Below are 18,288 nucleotides of genomic sequence, written 5' to 3'. Positions count from 1 at the left end.
TGTTTGTAGTATTCATCTAGTGCCTAAGAGAAGTGAATGTAATTGGAATGCCATAAAACAATAAATAATGTAATTGTGTCAGTATATCTGGGCTTTTAGATAAAAAAATTAAATTCTTTTTAATTATATATGCATTTCTCATTTACTAAAACAGAATTTTCTCAGCAGAAAATGCACTTCTAAAGTTAGCAGAGCATCATATACCCTTTATTGATTTTTATTTAAGAGCCAGCAGAATGTCAGGATACTTTTAATCTCTGCTGTGTAAACTCAAGGCAGAACAATTTGCCTTCAAAACAAAGAATTAAAATGATACTGTAAGAAACATTTAGGGAACCACAGAATCTCACTTTAGAGACTCAAGGACTTTTGAGTGGAAAGAATGCCACATGAGGATTTGGTAGTTAGTGAGACAGGTTGGGTGCATTGGTCAGGCCAGGCAAGTTTTTGATCCTTGCTTCAGGAGTGAAATGTGATATTGCTGATACCTTGGATGCTGGCTTCAGGAGAGCCCAGCTTTAAAAGCAATCTCTGTAGAACAGGCTGATGTATGATGTGGTTTAAGTAAGTGAGGAGAAAGTAGATGTCTTACTCTAAAGGATAAGTCAGTGCCTTAAGCCTGGCTGATTATCTGAGTGAATTTGTGAGGCTTTGAAATGTGTGTTTCCTTCTCTGGACTGTGGCTCAGCTCCAGGCTGTATTGCCAAAAAGCTGTATGGTGAATTTAATAGGTGCTCAGGTTTGGATACCGGTATGAAGGAAGGGCCCTATGTTGTTGTATTCCAGTATTTTCTCCCCAAGAAAGATTTGGAGGAATAATATTTTTTCCACCAATTACATTTCAAAATGTCTTTATCTCCCTTTCCATAAAGGAAGATATTTTTAATAGCATATGTATGGAAACATGGCAGTATTCTGTATCTTTTTAAACTTCAGGATATACTGGCTGTTCTTTCACTAAATATATTTTAGATTTTCATATGGAAACAGATATATGCCTGCTTTGTCTTTAAACAAGAAACGTTCCCTTTCTTCATCAGAGAATTGGCATTAGGGAAGGAGACAGCATAAATATTTAGCTTGCAAACTGCCCTGATCCTTTCCGTGTTGTCATTATTGTTGTTTGTTTCTGAAGACTTGTCACGTACTGTACTAAACACTCAACATTCTGTTTAATCCATATTCCTGTAAGCTTTACAAGAGGGCAGTTCCATAGCCCTGATATTATAGATTAGGGAAATGGGAATGTCAGGCGATTGTATAACCTGGTTCAAGGTAGAGATTTGAGCTGGGGTAACACTGCCGACTCAGAGTAGTTTTAAAAGGGACTTTGTTGTCTTACTTAGCAACTGCCGTCAACTTGATACAGCTTGAAGTCATTTGAGCAGCTGGATTGGGAATTGCCCACATCAGGTTAGTTTATGGTCATGCCTTTGTGGAATTGTCCTGACTAATGACTGGTGTAGGAGGACCTAGCCCACTGTGGACAGTATCATTGCTATGCAATGGTCCTGGGCTGTATAAAATACTAGCTGATCAGAGAACCAGAGAATTAGCTACTAAGCAGCATAGCTCTAGTGTTTTCTGCCTTAGTTCTGTTCATGCTTTTGCCTGGTTTTCTTTGCTTGGACTAAAACCTGTATGCTAAGATGAATCTTTACTGCCCTAGTTGTTTTTCATCATGATGTATATTACAACAACAGGAAAAATAAGCTACCACAGCCATGGGTAACTTTCACATGGGATTCTTCAGACCTCCTTTATGATCTTGAGGCGAAGGTGAAAATAACTGGGTTTCTAAAGAGCATTTACCAGACATCATGCTGATAAATATAGGATTATGGTTGCACATATTATTTTCCTTATATTTTGGTAGCTGGTACAAATTAAATGGATTGTGTATTTTCAGAGATGCTTATAGCTAAAATCAGAACTTTCGTTTGGCAGATTTATGAAAAAATGTTGGATTGCTCCCAGCCAGAGTCTGTGGGTCATATTGTATATTTCAGATGTCCTCAGTCTTCAGTGTGCTGCTGGTTTTCCCTCTCTTCCCTTTGTGGTGAAATACCACAGAGTCACTGATTGTGTCTTCACCAGGTGGGGAACGTCCTCATCTGGACAGCTCCTTGTTTTAAAAGGTAACCATGGACAAAACGGGCAGTCATCATCAAACCCCTACCCAGATCTAGCCAAGGGACAGAACATTCTCCACAGTTAAGTGGAGACTGGGGACTGACTTTAACAGGATCTCTGGTGCCCCATATTTGGCCATGTCCCTTTGTGGGGGAGGCCCAATGGCACTCGGAGGAAGGATAGAGGACTACCAAGAAAGGACTTGATACCCTAGCACCATATTCAGGGGGAGGAGGTCCCCCACAGCCACAGTTATAGGGAAGGGGGATTGGGGTGAAAGTGGGAGGGAGGGAGGAATGGGAGGATGCATAGGATGGGATAGAAATTAGATGTAATATGAATTATTTTTAATTTTTAATAAAAATGTGTTATTATTAAAAAAAAAAGGTGATGGTGCATCTAAGGCAGCTTTTGGGGGTGGAGGGAGAGGATGGCTGTAGGCTGTACAATCACATACCGTATTTGTAGGTGCATGGATGATTTTGGTCCCTGACTTTGCCTCACGATTGTGTTTTGCACCCCGTCATGTTGATGCTCCAGGTGTTTCCCTCTTTCATTTTTCTATCCCTTCTACCAGTGAGTGCTGCTGTGATAACTCATTTCCCAAAGGCCACTTACTACTGACGCAATACTCATTTTATCTGTTGCTTACATGGTTCCTGTTTTCACAAAGAATTTGATTGTTCATGCAGAATTATTATTAATGAATTATTACTGAATTAGTTTTTATCCAAAGGTAAATACATTTCATAATGCATGTGCTAATGAATGTGTAATAGACATCTGTTATATAATAGTGATTGCAATATATATCATATTATCTAATGTATATGTCATTGTGAAAGGTAATATAATTATATAATTACATTATAGGTAGATATATCTTGTACTTTGTATAATCTTTTTATATTTCATAAACATGTAGCTGGAAGGTAGATATAAAATTATTGATTAGGTATCTTTAGTACATATAAATACAGAAAATGTAAGGTGCAGAATAAAGAATGTGTATTTACACAGATTTTTTCTGTATAAAATACTTTTGCCTCATTGTCATGATTGTATCACATTTTTATTTTGATTGCTTCTCAGATTTAGTGACTGAAAATTTAAACTTGCAAACTTCTAATTAATCTGATGTAATAGAGCAATTAGGGTAAGATAATAGGAATTTGTTGGAATTATTTTAAAGTAGGGAATAATTACACACTTTGCAGCTTAAGAGATACATACCCATGTTCCTTGTCAACATGTTGGATGCATTTGAAATGAAGCTATTTAAAGACCTTGAAAGACTAACTTGCCCTTGGGATGAAGTACAATCTAACTATTTAATGTTGGTTTGTATAAGAAGTTAACTTCAAGTTATTTAACTGTAGTATGTATCTCCTTCAGTTGGATAAGAATTTCCATCTCTCTAGCGGAGTTTCAGAAACTCCACCTAATCTTATTTGGGTGTTTCGGAATTTTCAAGTATATTTTAAAATATGTTTTATTAATTTATTCACATTACATCTCAATTGTTATCCCATGCCTTGTATCCTCCCTTCCTCCCTTCCTCCCATTTTCCCCTTACTCCCCTCCATGACATTTTGTGATGCAGTGCTGCAAATGCAAGTTTCATACATGCATACCATGGCACTGGAAGAGCTTCTTGACCTTCTATCTGAACTTTTTGCAGTGCTACATGTATCTCTGTAAGGGTGGTGTAGAGTATGTTCCCCAACACTTGCATGCATGGCGGACTTGTGATTCACTTTATCCAGTAGGCTGGCAGAAGTGAAGGGGTGTCCATCTCTAGGCCCCTAAAGCTCCCGCTTTTGTTTCCTTTTGAAACTCTGCCACTGTAATGAAAGAATGAGGTCAGGCCAGCCTGACATCAGCTGAAGAGCCAGGTGGAGTGCAATGATGTTCACCCATCTGAGGTCAGCCTCAACCGAGGAGGCACCATCTAAGAGGAAATGGTGCAGGTCAGCAGACTCAGCAGCCAGCACCTCATTGAGCATGCTTGAGTGAAGCCAGCTGGGAACTGAGATGACACCAGCTCTTGCAGCCTTTTCCATTCAGTTTCTAAAAGAAAATGTAAAAACCATCAAATTTGAAGATATTACTTTATTTTTGAAAGTCATAATTATTGAGGTTGAATAGCACAGAACTTATTCTTCATTCCTAACAAGTATTAATAGTTTTGTAGGGAATATTAGAGATTGGATATTTTTCTACTCTAAATTGTTTTAAGTATCACAATGAGGGAAGGCAGAATATGTTTGTTCTTAAATATAGATACCATTTATAGCTAGGGAGAGAGACTGACTCTTTCATAGCACTTGAAAGAGCACAGCTTAGAATTTTGACCTGAATGTAAAATGACTTGTAAAAATGTTTTCTAGCATTGAAAACAATATAAAGTAAAAGGTCAAGTTAATATTAAATGTAATTTTAAATGTATTACTGAGCTGAAAAGACATCAAAGGAAATCATTAGAGGCCAAGAAAAATTTAGTCCAGAAAAAAAGTCATAGAACTCTGTATTGACTAAGCTTTGGTGACACAACTCTGAAATGCTTTCAAAGTAAAAGGTTATACACGACACCGTGCTTTTCCTATAGAGGAACCTTAGTAAAGCTTAAGGAATAGAGCACAACCAAGATACTGCAAATGGGTTTAATATACCTATATAATTACAATAAACATAAATGCAGTGTACTTCATGGTTCAAAGGGAAAGATTATTATGCCACATAAAGAAAGAACATTTGTATTGTGTTCATAAGGTCAATGCCAAAAATGTAAGTCCTCAAGTGGTTAAAATGAAAAAGAAAAAAGTTACTAGCCAATCTGTCCAAGATGGAAAAAACATTTCTAGAGACTTAAATAAGGTCACTGCAACTTGGTAAGGGATTTCAATATTCTAAGAGGTACAAAAATTCTAAATTTTGTGTGCTCCAAACCCTAGTATAAAATTTTAAAATAAAGTTAAATTAATTGAATTAAAAAGTAAAAGTTAACAGTGGGGCTGACCTTGGCCCTGAACATGATTGTCTTTGTTACTGATTGACCAGCATCAGCCAAGTGTGCTGAGGATCCCAGCCACAGCCATGGGATAACAGTTTCCCGCTCTGTGGTACCCGACTCCATTGTTGAGTACACAAAGTCATGAATACTATTTTTTGAAGGTAAGCATGTACTTTCCAGACAGGTAATGCTGATGCTGGGTTCATGCGAAGCAATTTCTCTTGAAAATGATACAATAGAAAATTACATTGAAAAAAATTAGTGTACAACCCCTTACCATCACAAGAGACCCAGAATACCACTATTACAATACCCTTGAACTCTTCGTCCCCTCCTGCCATGCTGACAAGAGTGTTACTGTAGATAACACAGAAAGAAAAATGGTGGGGAGGAGAGACAGCCCAAAACATACAGGAGGCTCTGTAGTGATCACAACACAGGTCACGTGCACCAAACTCAGAAAACACTGGACAGGAAACTCAGCAGATGGACATCAGACTACAGGAAAGACCAACAATTAGCCTTACAAATATAGGTTTTCCCATGAGAGGACAAAGAGAGAGAAGGAAAGGAAAGAGAATTCTTGGCACTTGGATGGTGTTAATCTGGAACATTCTATAAGGGCCCTTGCGTTAAAAGCTTACAACCCAGTTGGGTGCTATATGGAGTTGCAGGACCTATCTAGAGGTCTTAGGTCTTGGGCCCCTTCCTGAAAAGGGGACTGTGAGATCCTAGACTCTCCTTATGTCTTGTTTTTGATTTTTGAGTGCCAGGAGATGGACAGCTTATTCTCTGCACACTCCATAGGTGAACTTCCCCATCCAAAGGGCCATGGTAGCAAACCTCTCAAGCTGTGACCTGAAACTTCCCCCTCTGTTAAATGGATTCTCTCAGACAGATATTATAGTATCAGAAACCTGACTAACAGACACTAGAGGAGAAAGAGCTGGGGCTAATTTTAGGATTCTGTAGAACAAAAGAGCCACAAGTTTTCTTACACTTGAGCAGGTAGTCCTGCAAAGCCACCAACCTCTTGCCATTTCCCAGATGGATGGAAAAGTGGGCCTTTAAACTGTAAATCTTCTCAAGTACCCAACATCACAAACTGAATGACAACAATAAGAGCTTATAGATCAGTTCATTAAACTGGAGCAATGAAGTTCTATGCAAATCAATGAAAATAATATTCCACTTTGAAAGACAATCAAAGAGTAGGAGAAAACAGTGTTTACACTCTAAATAAAATTAAATATACTCCAACAGTTAAGGATGGGAAAAGCACTCTTTAATCAGGAATTTAGTGGTTAAACTGGAATTCAGAGAAACAAAAACAAGTGCCAAGGATGAAAAAAAATTATGTGTAGACCTCAGTAAATTAATGAAATTATAGACACATAATAAGTCATAAAGAAGAGGGAATGGAAAATATGCAACAATGGACTGATATTTGTATTATTTGAATCTGAAGAAGAAAACTTAGTTATGGAAGTAATATTTAAAACTTTAAACCCCAAACACTCCAGAAGTAGAAAAAAACAAAACCCACCTTTTGCATGAAAAATTACCCTGCTACTATCAATTTATATATTTAGCCCATTTTAAAAATAAATCCTCAAAGACAGTCTAGTTTGTGATCAAGCCATCCATCTCTGAAGGCAAAACAGAGAATATTATCATATTTTACCCGTATTTGAGGCAAAGCAGCCATGGAACAATTATGTTACCATCATTATTAGGAAAGCTGTGAATTAAGGATGCAATATTCAACCTTTATACCAAATATAAGGCTTTAGGAAGCAGTGTAGTAGACAGGAGTCTGGTGCACGTTGTGGCTATTTTTTTAGGAGTCTACCCAGTTATGAGCTGAATTCACATGGTGCCTGGAGAAACTTCAGTAAAGGGATTGAGTGAGTGTTCAAAAAGCAAATGAATGCATCACAATTCAAGCGCAATGATGAAATAGTCCAACTAAAACTGTCAGACTAGGGAAAAGAGGAAAGTACAGAAAATGGTTTGTCATGTAGTTAATAGATACAGGTCATGCCAAAGCCCTCTGTTCACTGGCAGCAGCAAGAGTGATGATCCAAACCATGTCTCTGTGCCAGGCATTGTTCGGAGCACCTCATAAAGTGCTGTGCGAAGGCTGTTATTAAATTATGGTAAAGAGAAGAGATTGGAGTTCAGAGCGATGGCATAGTGACAGCCCAAGGCTGGCAAGAGGTGGGAGGGGTGGAGGAGAAGAAGGCCATTGTAAATATTTGCTTGTGCCCATAAACTATGGAACCCTGTGACCACAGTGTCCTGGGATTATCCTGACTTCAAATATTTTGTTGGATGTCTATTTATATGGGGCTAAATTATCTTACTGGATTTTATCTTGACATGCAGTAATGATCCATCTTATTATAAGGAAACCATATTCCAAGAGTACAGTTGGTTCTTAAACTGAAAATACAGGATGTTTTGGTAGTATTAAAACTACACCTATTTCAAGCTGTACAGGCATAATGTTTTTTTTGGGGGGGGGATGGAGAAAGCGAGTACACACCACTACCTGCAAGCATGCATGCCATAGTGTGCATGTGGAGGTCAGGGGATAATTTTTTGGGTTCAGTTCTCTCCATTCTTTGTGGATTTTGGGGATCAAAGTCAGGTGTCAGGCCCCTGCAGTATCTTTATTCACTGAACTGTATTTCTGTCCCTACCCTCTTAGATTTTTTTAAAATTTTCTTTTCTTTTTTTTTGTGGAATAACTTTTAAAGAGGCCAAATGATAGGTTTTAGGAGTCTTTGTTGTAGATGCATATCAGATCTTTGGAAAAGATGTGTAATATTAACTCTTTAGGCATACTAATACCAGAGTCTCTTGAATGGGATCTGAGAGAAATAGCATAAGGCATCTTTATTGAAAACATAGCACAGTGATGGTGTCCAAAATGTATTATGCAAAAGGAACTTAGTAGAGTTTTAATAAAGATATGGTATCCCTCCCTTTTACATTCATTGTAATTTACTTGTGAGTAAAATATTTTTTGTTATCTAGAACTTCAAGTACTATATTGAGGAGATATGGAGAGAGAAGGGACAGCCTTGCCTAGTTTTAGTGGAATTTCCTTGAGTTTTTCTCCATTTAATTTGATGTTGGCTATTGGCTTGCTCTATATAGCCTTTATTACGTTTAGGTATGTGCCTTGTATCCCTGATCTCTCCTAGACTTTAAACATGGAATGGGTGTTGGATTTTGTCAAATGCTTTTTCTGCATCTAAAGAGATGATCATGTGTTTTTTTCTTTCAGTTTGTTTTTATAGTGGATTACATTGATGGATTTCCGCATATTGAATCATCCCTGCATGCCGGGGATGAAGCCTACTTGGTCATGGTGAATGATATCTTTGATGTGTTCTTGGATTCGGTTTGCGAGTATTGAGTATTTTTGCATCCATGTTCAAAAGAGAAATTGGTCCGAAATTCTCTTTCTTTGTTGTGTCTTTCTGAGGTTTGGGTATCCAGGTAATTGTGGCCTCATAGAATGAGTTCTGATATGGTGAGGGAGGAGGCCCCTTCTGTCACAGGCCTAGGGAGGGGAATAGGGTGAAAGAGGGAGGCATGGGGTAACAGGAAGATGCAAGTGAGGGGATAACAATTGGTATGTAATCTGAATAAAATATTTAAATAAAACAACACTTTTTAAAATGTAGGTCAGTATAACCATAATCTAAGATACCTAAAACTGATCTTGTACCTTCTCAAGGCATTTCCCAGATAAAGAATAGAGTTTCTAATTAGCCAAATTAAAAACAAGATTGAAATTGGGCTTTGTGTAACACCTAGCCACATCCCCTACCTCCAATAGGGCTAATTGTTCTGATTATTTTCGCTAACAGTGACCACTGCAACAACTAAAAGGCTTGATTCTCTGCTGTGGCACGAGGAGAGGAAGTGCTCATTAATTCTGTGCAGAGACTGTTTCCCACACAGTCACCATAATGCACCACAGCCTTCATGTTCCAAAGCTGGGAACCTGAGAAGGAGCCATAGCAGTACTGCCAGCAACAGATGGTTACTGTTTAAATGGGAGTAAATGCTGCCTCTCATCTGCAAAGTGACTTTGGGTTGTGGGTGGGGGTGAAGGAGTGGGTCTGGCTGGTTAGAGCCAGAGAATGAGCTAGTAGCAAGCTGAAGAAGGAAGCCAAGAGTCTTGCTCTGTTTGTTCTTGTGGGCTCTTTAATCACAGTCACATGGCAGGTTGTATTTTTCTGTCTCCTTCTCCACCTCATGTGGAGGGGGGTGATGAATGGAGGAGGGTTGAAATCTGTTGTATGTTGGCATCTAGCAAGTGCGTTTTGCTATGGGATAAGTTTGTGGCTTGTTTTCTGCTTGCTTGAATAGAGCCTTTCCAAGTTTGCCAAGCCTACAGTTAATGCGGTCAAGGGATTGATTATGAAACACACTCAATCTTGGCATGGAGCTAATTGCATATAACAAGAAGTGTGCTAGAGGCCTGGACCTGAGAATGACACATGCCTAAAGCATTCTCTTTCTGACGGCTGCTGAAAGAGGGTTTGTGTGGGGAATGTCTGCTTGTCTGCACTTATTGCTAATAAGGTGGCCCCCACTTCACAGTGCATTTCTGAGTTACTTGTTAGAATAATTGTGGAGGTTTTTTTTTCTCTTTCCCTTTTGTATTTTTTGTCAATGACTGTCAGTTGAAGAATGAATATTTTCCAACTACTTCTAGCCTTCTTACTGTATCATAAAACATTTATTGTTGATGCTTTAAAACTCTCTCTCTCTCTCTCTCTCTCTCTCTCTCTCTCTATATATATATATATATATATATATATATATATATATATATATATATTATAATCTAGAATAATTCCTATATAAAGATAAAGGCAGCAATTGGAGATGTATTATTTGTCTTAGGCTGCTATAATAAAATAGATGGGACAGTTTAAAGAAGAGAGACTTACTTTCTCACAGTTCTGGAAGCTGAAAGTCTAAGACCAGGAAGCAACCCCAGCTGGGTTGTAGTGAGGGCTGCCTTTGTGTAGTTTGTAGATAGCCACGCTGTCCTCGTGGACTCACATAGGGAGATAGAGGCTGGTCTGTGTGTAGCATTTACTCTTAGAAGGGCACTAATTCTGTCCTATGGGCCTCACTCCTGGGATCTCATCTAAGCATAATCACCTCTAAAAGGCTCCTTCTTCAAGTACTATCACCTAGTGCCTAGAACTCTAGTTCAAGCTGAAGCAGAGGAATTTAAAAGAGTACTTTTGTCTTCTTAAACCTAATGTATGCCCCTAGGCCTTTTAATTCATTTCACAATTAAGGTTACAAGTTGAATAATGATTTTTTCCTGTATTGCTATCTTATTGTCTGAGTTTTCCTAAAGTTTATTAGGATATTCGATATATACATTGTTTTTGTAGGTCCTTAGTATTCAGCCTGTTCATCAACCATGTATTGATCGAATGTTTGGCAACTTGCATGCTTTCAGTACTTGACTAGTCCACATACAGCTTACAACCCATCACTGATACATGTAGAACAAAATAGGAGTGCCTGCTTTAATGCAGCAGCTACATGCTTATTTGGTGTGTATTTTTCTGCTGATAACATGCTTGGATTCGAGTAATAATACCTTGCTAAGGAAATAAATGCAGAGTTTCAGTGATGTCTTCTCAGTCCAGCAATTGTCTTGTGTATGGAAAGCTAATTTTTCTGTGTAAATAAATAGTAACTGGGAAGGGAGAATTATTACAGCCACTTCCATCATTTGGTTAACACAAGCATTTCTGTTACTCATAGTTTTGCAGTAGCAATAATCCTGCACAGTAGTGTGGGACCAAACAGTAGTGGCCACACATTTCAGTCCTGGAAACAGCACAAAGGAAATGTTGCAATGAAAGTATAAAGTATTTGAGGGGAGAAAAAGGTAACATTGAAAAGCAGAGTGGATAAGAAGTTAATCGTGTATCCTCTTCACTATCACAGGTCCATTAACATGTCCGGCTCACTCTCCCCAGATCCAGTAGAACTGTCATCTTAAGCCAGGAATTGGCACTGATCAGGGTGGTCCGAAGTCTGATGCTTTTCAGAAAAATAATTTGCTTGCTTGCTCCATCATTCTGTTTTTAATTTACTCTAGCTCTCTTGTGTTGGGACACTATGACACACACCATGAAAGAAAGAAGTGGTGATCACTAAAGTCAATACTTCATTTTTTATTTACTTAATATTAAAATGAGCCCCCCTACTTTCCCTGCCCTTTAGGACTGAAGATACTAACTTTTCTTTTTTTCAACTATGTTCATAGCAGCTTTATTCTTGTGTGTGTGTGGGGGGGTTAATTATAATTTATTCAGATAACATTCCAATTGTTATCTCCTCACTTGTATCTTCTTGTTCCCTTTTCTACCCTATTCCCCTCCCCTAGACCTCTGAAAGCCGGGGACCTCCTTCCCCACTATATGACCACAGCCTATCAGGTCTCATCCAGATAGCTTGCTTCTCCTTCCTCTGTGTGCCTACAGGACCTCCCAACTAAGGGGCACCAGAGTTCATGTAAGAGGCAGTTCCTACTCTCCCCACAACCACAGAGAATGAGCTTTTCATTGGCTAGATTTGAACAGGGGGTCTAGGTTTACTGCATTCATTGTCTTTGGATGATACAGCAGTTTGTGCAGGTCCCTCTGGGTCCAGATCCGCCAGCCTTGATGGTCTCGTGGGGATCCTGAACCCTCTGGGTCTTTCCATCCCCCCATTCTTCAATGCCATTCTCACTTGGAGTCCAGGAGCTAGTCCCAGCATCTGATCCCCTGCTGGGTAGAGACTCTCAGAGGACATATATATTGGGCTAATATCCACTTACAAATGAGTACATACCATGTGTGTCTTTCTGAGTCTGGGTTACCTTTCTCAGAATGATCATTTCTAGTTCCATCCATTTGTCTGCAAATTTCAAGATTTCCTTGTTTTCAATAGCTGAGTAGTATTCAATTGTATAGATGTTGCTACAGTTTCTTTATCCATTCTTCAGTTTAGGGACATCTAGGTTGTTTCCAGATTCTGGCTGTTACAAATAAGGCTGCTATGAACATAGTTGAGCAAATGTCCTTGTTGTGTAGTGGATTATCTTTTGGGTATATGCCCAGGACTCAAGAAATTGAACACCACCAAACCAAATAACCCAATTAAGAAATGAGGTTCAGAGCTAAACAGAGAATTCGCAACAGAGGAATATTGAATGGATGAGAAACATTTAAAGAAATGTTCAACGTCTTTAGGCATCAGGGAAATGCAAACCAAAATGACTCTGAGATTCCATTTTACAGAGTAGCTAAGATCAAAAACTCAAGTGACAGCACATGTTGATGAGGATGTGGAGAAAGAGGAACAATCCTCCATTGGTGGCAGGAGTGCAAATTTGTACAACCACTTTAGAAATCTATCTGGCACTGTCTCAGAAAATTTGGAATAGTGCTACCTCAAGACCCCAGATACTGACTTTTCAATGGTCCTTATTTGGATCGACACTAATGTTGTGTACTACCCTGAGGTTTGGTTCAGATATGAATGGAGGTCAATATCCAAGGAACACGTAAATGTCTAAACAGTCACATGAGTTCTTCTCATGTCCCTGTAGATTGTCATTGCCAGTGAGAAGGTGGTCTAGGATCCAATGCCCACGTGGTTGGAGTTTCAGTTTTCCTTATAGCACAACTGAATCTAAGTTTATAATATTTTTACATATTTCTCAGTCATGTTGAGACTTAAACACCAGGTGTGGCTTCTATTCATAACTGAAAGGCATGGGGCTTTACTTGGCCTTGTGGTTGTGATGTTTTATTTACACATGTATTCTTTTATCAATATTTATTGTGCAAAAGGATTTATGATCTATGTACCAGGGACTATCTTGGATACTGATTATAAAGACACATAGTAAAAGTCACAGGTGATATTTAAGCAAACTCTATAACCCAGTGAAGCATAAGTTATATCTGGGGGGAAAACACATTAGTTTTCAACCATTTCATGAAAGGTTCATGAGGGTTTATTTGTCTGCCAACTTTTGAATAGTTATTGAAGGCCCAAATGATTAGGTAAATCTCTAATAGAGGTGTGAGTCCTTTGATCCTTTCTGTTGACAGTATGTACATACACTCACTTTGTCTTAAGGGCAGTGTTCAGTATGTGTGTTTTTTTTTTCTCCTCAGCCTTGGTTTCTTTGTCTGGAAAAGGGGAACATTACTCATGCAAAGTTAGATGACATGGATACTGAAGCCACCAGTTTGATGTCTGAAAAGTTTATAATTAGTAATTATAAGAACAAATTAATTTTTTCTTGCTAAATTAGCAAAAGGAAAATATAGCAATGTGATTCATGCTTAAAATAAGTATATATCCCTCTTATGAGTCTAAAGCATGAAGGGCTGAAAAAACAAAAGTAATTTCATCATGTCCAGACTGAAAAAAGATTTTTACTTTCTTGAAAGAGGAAAATTTGCAAGTGGATCATTCTTTTTGGCTCCTATCTTTGCGCCGAATTTACATCAGTCCCTAGACAGGCTCTCTAGTCTACAGTAATGGGCCATTTCCATCCTTAATGAGGCTTCAGCCCAATACCCTTTAAATGTTGGCATAGGAAACTTGTGAGATGTGAAGTCTTCACTAGATTGCGTTTGGTCTTCCTACAAAGAAAACCAGTGTGCTTGCTGCTTGAGAAAATGTGCCATCCTATTTTTGTTGTGTTGTTATTTTCTAATTTTGATAACCATATTTCAGTAGGACGTTAATAAAGAGTGTAAGTCTTATATGCACAGAAATTGAAATTGGATTTCTCTAATCAGTGAGAAAGAAATGTTCTTTTTATTCAGGTCTCAGGAAATTGGTTCACTTGTTTTATAGCTGGAGTCTCACTTCAGGAAAAATTCCTTGGTGCTTTTCCATTCTTGTAAAATGGCGCTATGAGAAACAGCAGCAGAAGGTGGAGGGTACATGAGAGGCTCTAATGGAAACAGAATGGCAGTGAGAGCCCACCACGGTGTAGCCATGTGAGCTGGGTGAGAGAAATGTGCCACTCAAGGTAAACAGTTCACATTTGTTGTCCTTGGCGATTCTGGAGACCTCATGATAATGTAGTTATTGAAATTGAATTTGGAAATAGTAATGTTGTTCTCATATTTCAACTAAAAACTGTGCTGCCAGGTCCCACCTAGAAGGGATCGTACATTCATCAGCATAGCACTGCTAGTATTTAGTAACCCCTAAGAAGGATCATGAAATGAATTTGTGTGAAAGCAAAATGCAGCAAGAATTACCGACTCTGCTCTTTCTTTTCCTGGTTCTCGGTGACATGTGTTATGTAAAAATAACCCTTGCAACACATTCTCTTTACAGACACTCAGGTGGCACTCATTGTGTGTGGCATCACCCTGGTCTCTATGACCTTGGCAACAAGTCAGGGGTTAACATTTTCACATAGGTTGACTATTGTGAAATGGTTTTCCAACGTACTGGCCCAGACAAGCTTTTCTTCAATAGTAAGCATTTATATCCTGTTTCTCCACTTTATTTCCCTTAACAAACAACCATTATGGCAGGCAGTACTCTGAGGGAGTGGGGTGAGGAGTGAGAGAGCCCCAGTTACATATGTGGAAATTTCAATAGTCTCAGGAAGTACGGTCCTGGTCTTGGTCATCTTTAGGCCTTGTTTTTTAAGTATTGAGTCTCTTAAGAGGTTCCTTTTGAGGCTGGACAGATGGTTCAGAGGTTAAGAGCACTGCCTGCTCTTCCAAAGGACCCAAGTTCAATTCCCAGCACCCACATGGCACCTCACAATTGTCTGTAACTCTAAGATCTGACACCCTCACAGCAATGCACAAAAATTAAAAATTAAATATTTTTTAAAAAAGAGTTTCCTTTGATAGTACTTGCTCTATATATTGGCCACAGTAGAAAAATGTAAAATTCTTCATAAAAATAAACATGCCTTAAAAAAAACTTTTAAATCCTTGTTCTTATCTTTAACTACCTTTAATCTAATATAGTAATCCTGGTTCTCATATTCTGAAAGAACTAACTTTTCTATATACTATTTGTTTTGAATTTTTGTCCTTTTTATATTTGCATGCCCTTAAAAAGTTGTATAAACAGAGTGTGTTCCTCTGATAATTACTGGACGTTTCCTTTTAAGTCATGATGAAACTAATTTCTTCCTACAACTTCCCCAAATGTTAGGCAGAAAAGTTGTTCTTCACATACTATGATACAGAGAAATAATAGCAGAAAAGAAAACAGTTAAAATGAATATTCCAGGTCCTTGAATGCACCTTCTTTTTGGAAAATCTTGGTAGTATCGTATTCAACATTTAACATAAACCTGTATCACAAGACTCCCTTTTCTGCTTGATTTTACATTTGTACATCGAGTCCAATGTTGAAAACGTCTTTGTTCTTGAAAGAAAAGTGCCTCTCATTGCCGAGATGGATGGTGCTTTAAGACATGTTTATTCAAAGATGGCAGCTGAGAGGTGAGCGGGCTAAATGCTCTGCATTAGAGACCATGGTGTCTACACAGCAGATGCGGGCAATGATCTGTTTATATAGCTGCCTTCAATTTTCTTTGATTTATAATCTATGAGAGAATTTAAATGCTTGGTCTGTGGATTTTAAACAAATATGAAGATTTTAGACAAGCATGCTCATTCTTAAAAACTCTATTCATGAAGAAGGTTTTGTTGTCTGCATGTCAGCTCTGTTGTTAAATTATATGTTCAGTTTTTTTTTTTTCAGGAGTTGGTTCGTGGGGATGTTAGATAGAGTAAAATTGTTTTAATTTTTTGACATCTTAGACACAGTCCATTGGTTACATTCGAGCATGTGCCACTTCAGAGCAAGCTTTAAGCCATTCTGTGAGCATGCTAAACTATACAAAATTGATTGCACTACGTGTTTTAATGTTAAGATACCAGAATGCAGATCTTATAAGGTTAGGAAATGAATTATGGTTATGTGTGGGATGTCCACAACAAGCTACTGATTTACATCTTTTGGTAACCCAAATATATTTAAAAAAAATTTTTTTTTACCGTGTTCACCAGTATAACTTCTCAGATAGAACTAGCAGGCCTCTAGCGAGGATAACAGTCACAAACTTCTTTCATCTAGATTTCCTTTACATTCAATCGTGCAGTCATAGGTAACAGCTCTTTGGGGATTTATAAAAATGTCTGTAATTTCCAATTCAGTGGATAAAAGTGAATAGTACCTTTTTCTTGGTGTTTGTAAAATGCTTATAAATGTTAATTCTCATTGCTTTGTTGAAGCTGATGTAACTTATTGCATTACTAAGATTAAATTGTGCCTGTGTAGTCTATGAATTCTCACTATTTTTGGCAATCAAACTAATGGCTAGCTACTAGATTTATCTGGGACAGAATTTCTGTTCTGCTACAGAAGGAATATTTTGGAAAATGGAGATATTTTTCATCTCACACTTGAGATGATTTTATATATCTAATCCATTGATGTCCTGAATTTGTTCTGTTCAAATGGGAAAGCTTAAAATGAGTTCGAATTTGACCATGACTTTTCTTCATGAAATATTTGTGTATTTTCTTTGGTTATATTCTCACACTAGAACTTCTCAAGTGCAAAATTGCTTCGTGAGGTGCATTTGCATGAATTAATGTTAGAATCCCAAGTGGAAAAAAGTAGTTTTTAAAAAGTGATAATAACCTTTTTTGTGAAATTTGAACTGCTAGAACTTTTTAGGAGCTATTCTTTTTTTTTTTTTCCTTATAAGGGAAATTATAGCCATAAGCACATGTTTGCAGAAACTTTCTGACTTTTAGAATATTAGAATATTCTAAGAAATCATTAGTTGCCCAAACTAAAACTATATTGTGTTGTTAGTATCAGACGTATGCTGAGTGAAGAGAAGTGAGATAGATACGGTGCACTGATTTTAAAGATAATCTTGAGTGGCAGGATTTCTGATAGTCTAATTTATTCAGTACCTTGCTCTAGTCATGAGTCTTGAAGTATTAGAGAGAAACCTAAGACATGTAACCTGGTGAGCTATGCAGACTTAAATATAAGCCAGTCATAGTGGGCCTCAGGCCTTATCATTTCTCTCTGAATCTTGCAGATAGGAAGCAGTACCCATTGCCCGTGGCACCATTTGCCTCTGCTGTTGCCTCCTCACCGTGCGAGAGGCATCAATTGGATTTTTGTCCAAGTTCTTTGAGCTTACGTAAAGCAATTTTAAGTGTCTGGGTTCTCCCAGTTGTAAATTAATGTTAGTAATACTTGTTTCTGTATGGCCCATGGACATTTAAATTCACTATAGATAATGTAGTAGTGTTGAAGACAACTAAGAATTTTGGCCGATAAGTTGTTGTTCTTACGACTTTCAGCCACAAAGAAAACTTTTATACCTGTCAACTACTACTTGGTAGCACCCTCCCACCCCTGGTCAGAGTAGCTGGTGTATCTTAGAAAACTACTTAAAGAATTGAAAGAAAATACTAGCTATAATGCGTCATGTGACTTTTTCCTTTTCGTTTTAAATAAGACTTAAAGACATTAACATACATATTCTCTGTATGGTGCTTTTTACGAAGCACACTTTTGGGAGGGATTGTTTTGATTGACATAAAGTGAAGGAAGCACAGTGGTTTGCTTTCCTTTTCTGTAGAGGAATTTTAATCGGGCAACTCTAGCAAGGGATCACATGCAAAGATCTAGGTCTGTGTGATCAGGCTGCAATACAGAAATGCCTTTTGTACACACCTTTAATCCCTCTTGCTGGATTTGATGACACACCTTTAATCTCTCTGCCTGGAATTTAGTACATGCCTTCAATCTGAAGCAATAACATCTCATTGAGGGGCAGACAAAATGATGAATCAGAGAAAGATTTGAAAGAATGAATCAAAGATAGGATACACCCAATTCAAATGATGACAGGAAAGAAAAGCTACGTAATATCAGTTCAGACAGAGTAGAGAGGAGTACAGTACAGGAATACAATACGGTTCATGGAGACAGTATAGTAGACTTCAGGAGTACATAGTTTGGTGCAGTTCAGTGGAATTCAGCTGAGTGCAGCTGAATTGATTCAGTTAAGT

The 18,288-nt window shown here is 38.0% G+C and overlaps 1 protein-coding gene across 6 annotated transcripts in view; it reads left to right on the top strand.

The window, feature by feature from the left end:
• The window catches only part of BMPR1B (bone morphogenetic protein receptor type 1B), a 331,935-nt gene that overhangs the window by 101,335 nt on the left and 212,312 nt on the right, over nt 1-18,288 (top strand). Inside the window, exon 1 of one of the 6 annotated variants that reach the window (XM_084756096.1) lies at nt 14,132-14,240. The exons of the other annotated variants lie outside the window; for them this stretch is intronic. The gene's annotated coding sequence lies outside the window, so the exon portion shown is untranslated. Of the gene's footprint in view, nt 1-14,131; nt 14,241-18,288 lie in introns of those variants that run through there. 6 annotated transcript variants of the gene reach the window in all.

Source organism: Acomys minous (assembly GCF_964271855.1).
Source record: "Acomys minous genome assembly, chromosome: 14".
NCBI lineage: Eukaryota > Metazoa > Chordata > Mammalia > Rodentia > Muridae > Acomys > Acomys minous.
The sequence above is the reverse complement of the archived record's forward strand: the minus strand, read 5'-3'. Positions and strand labels throughout refer to the sequence as shown.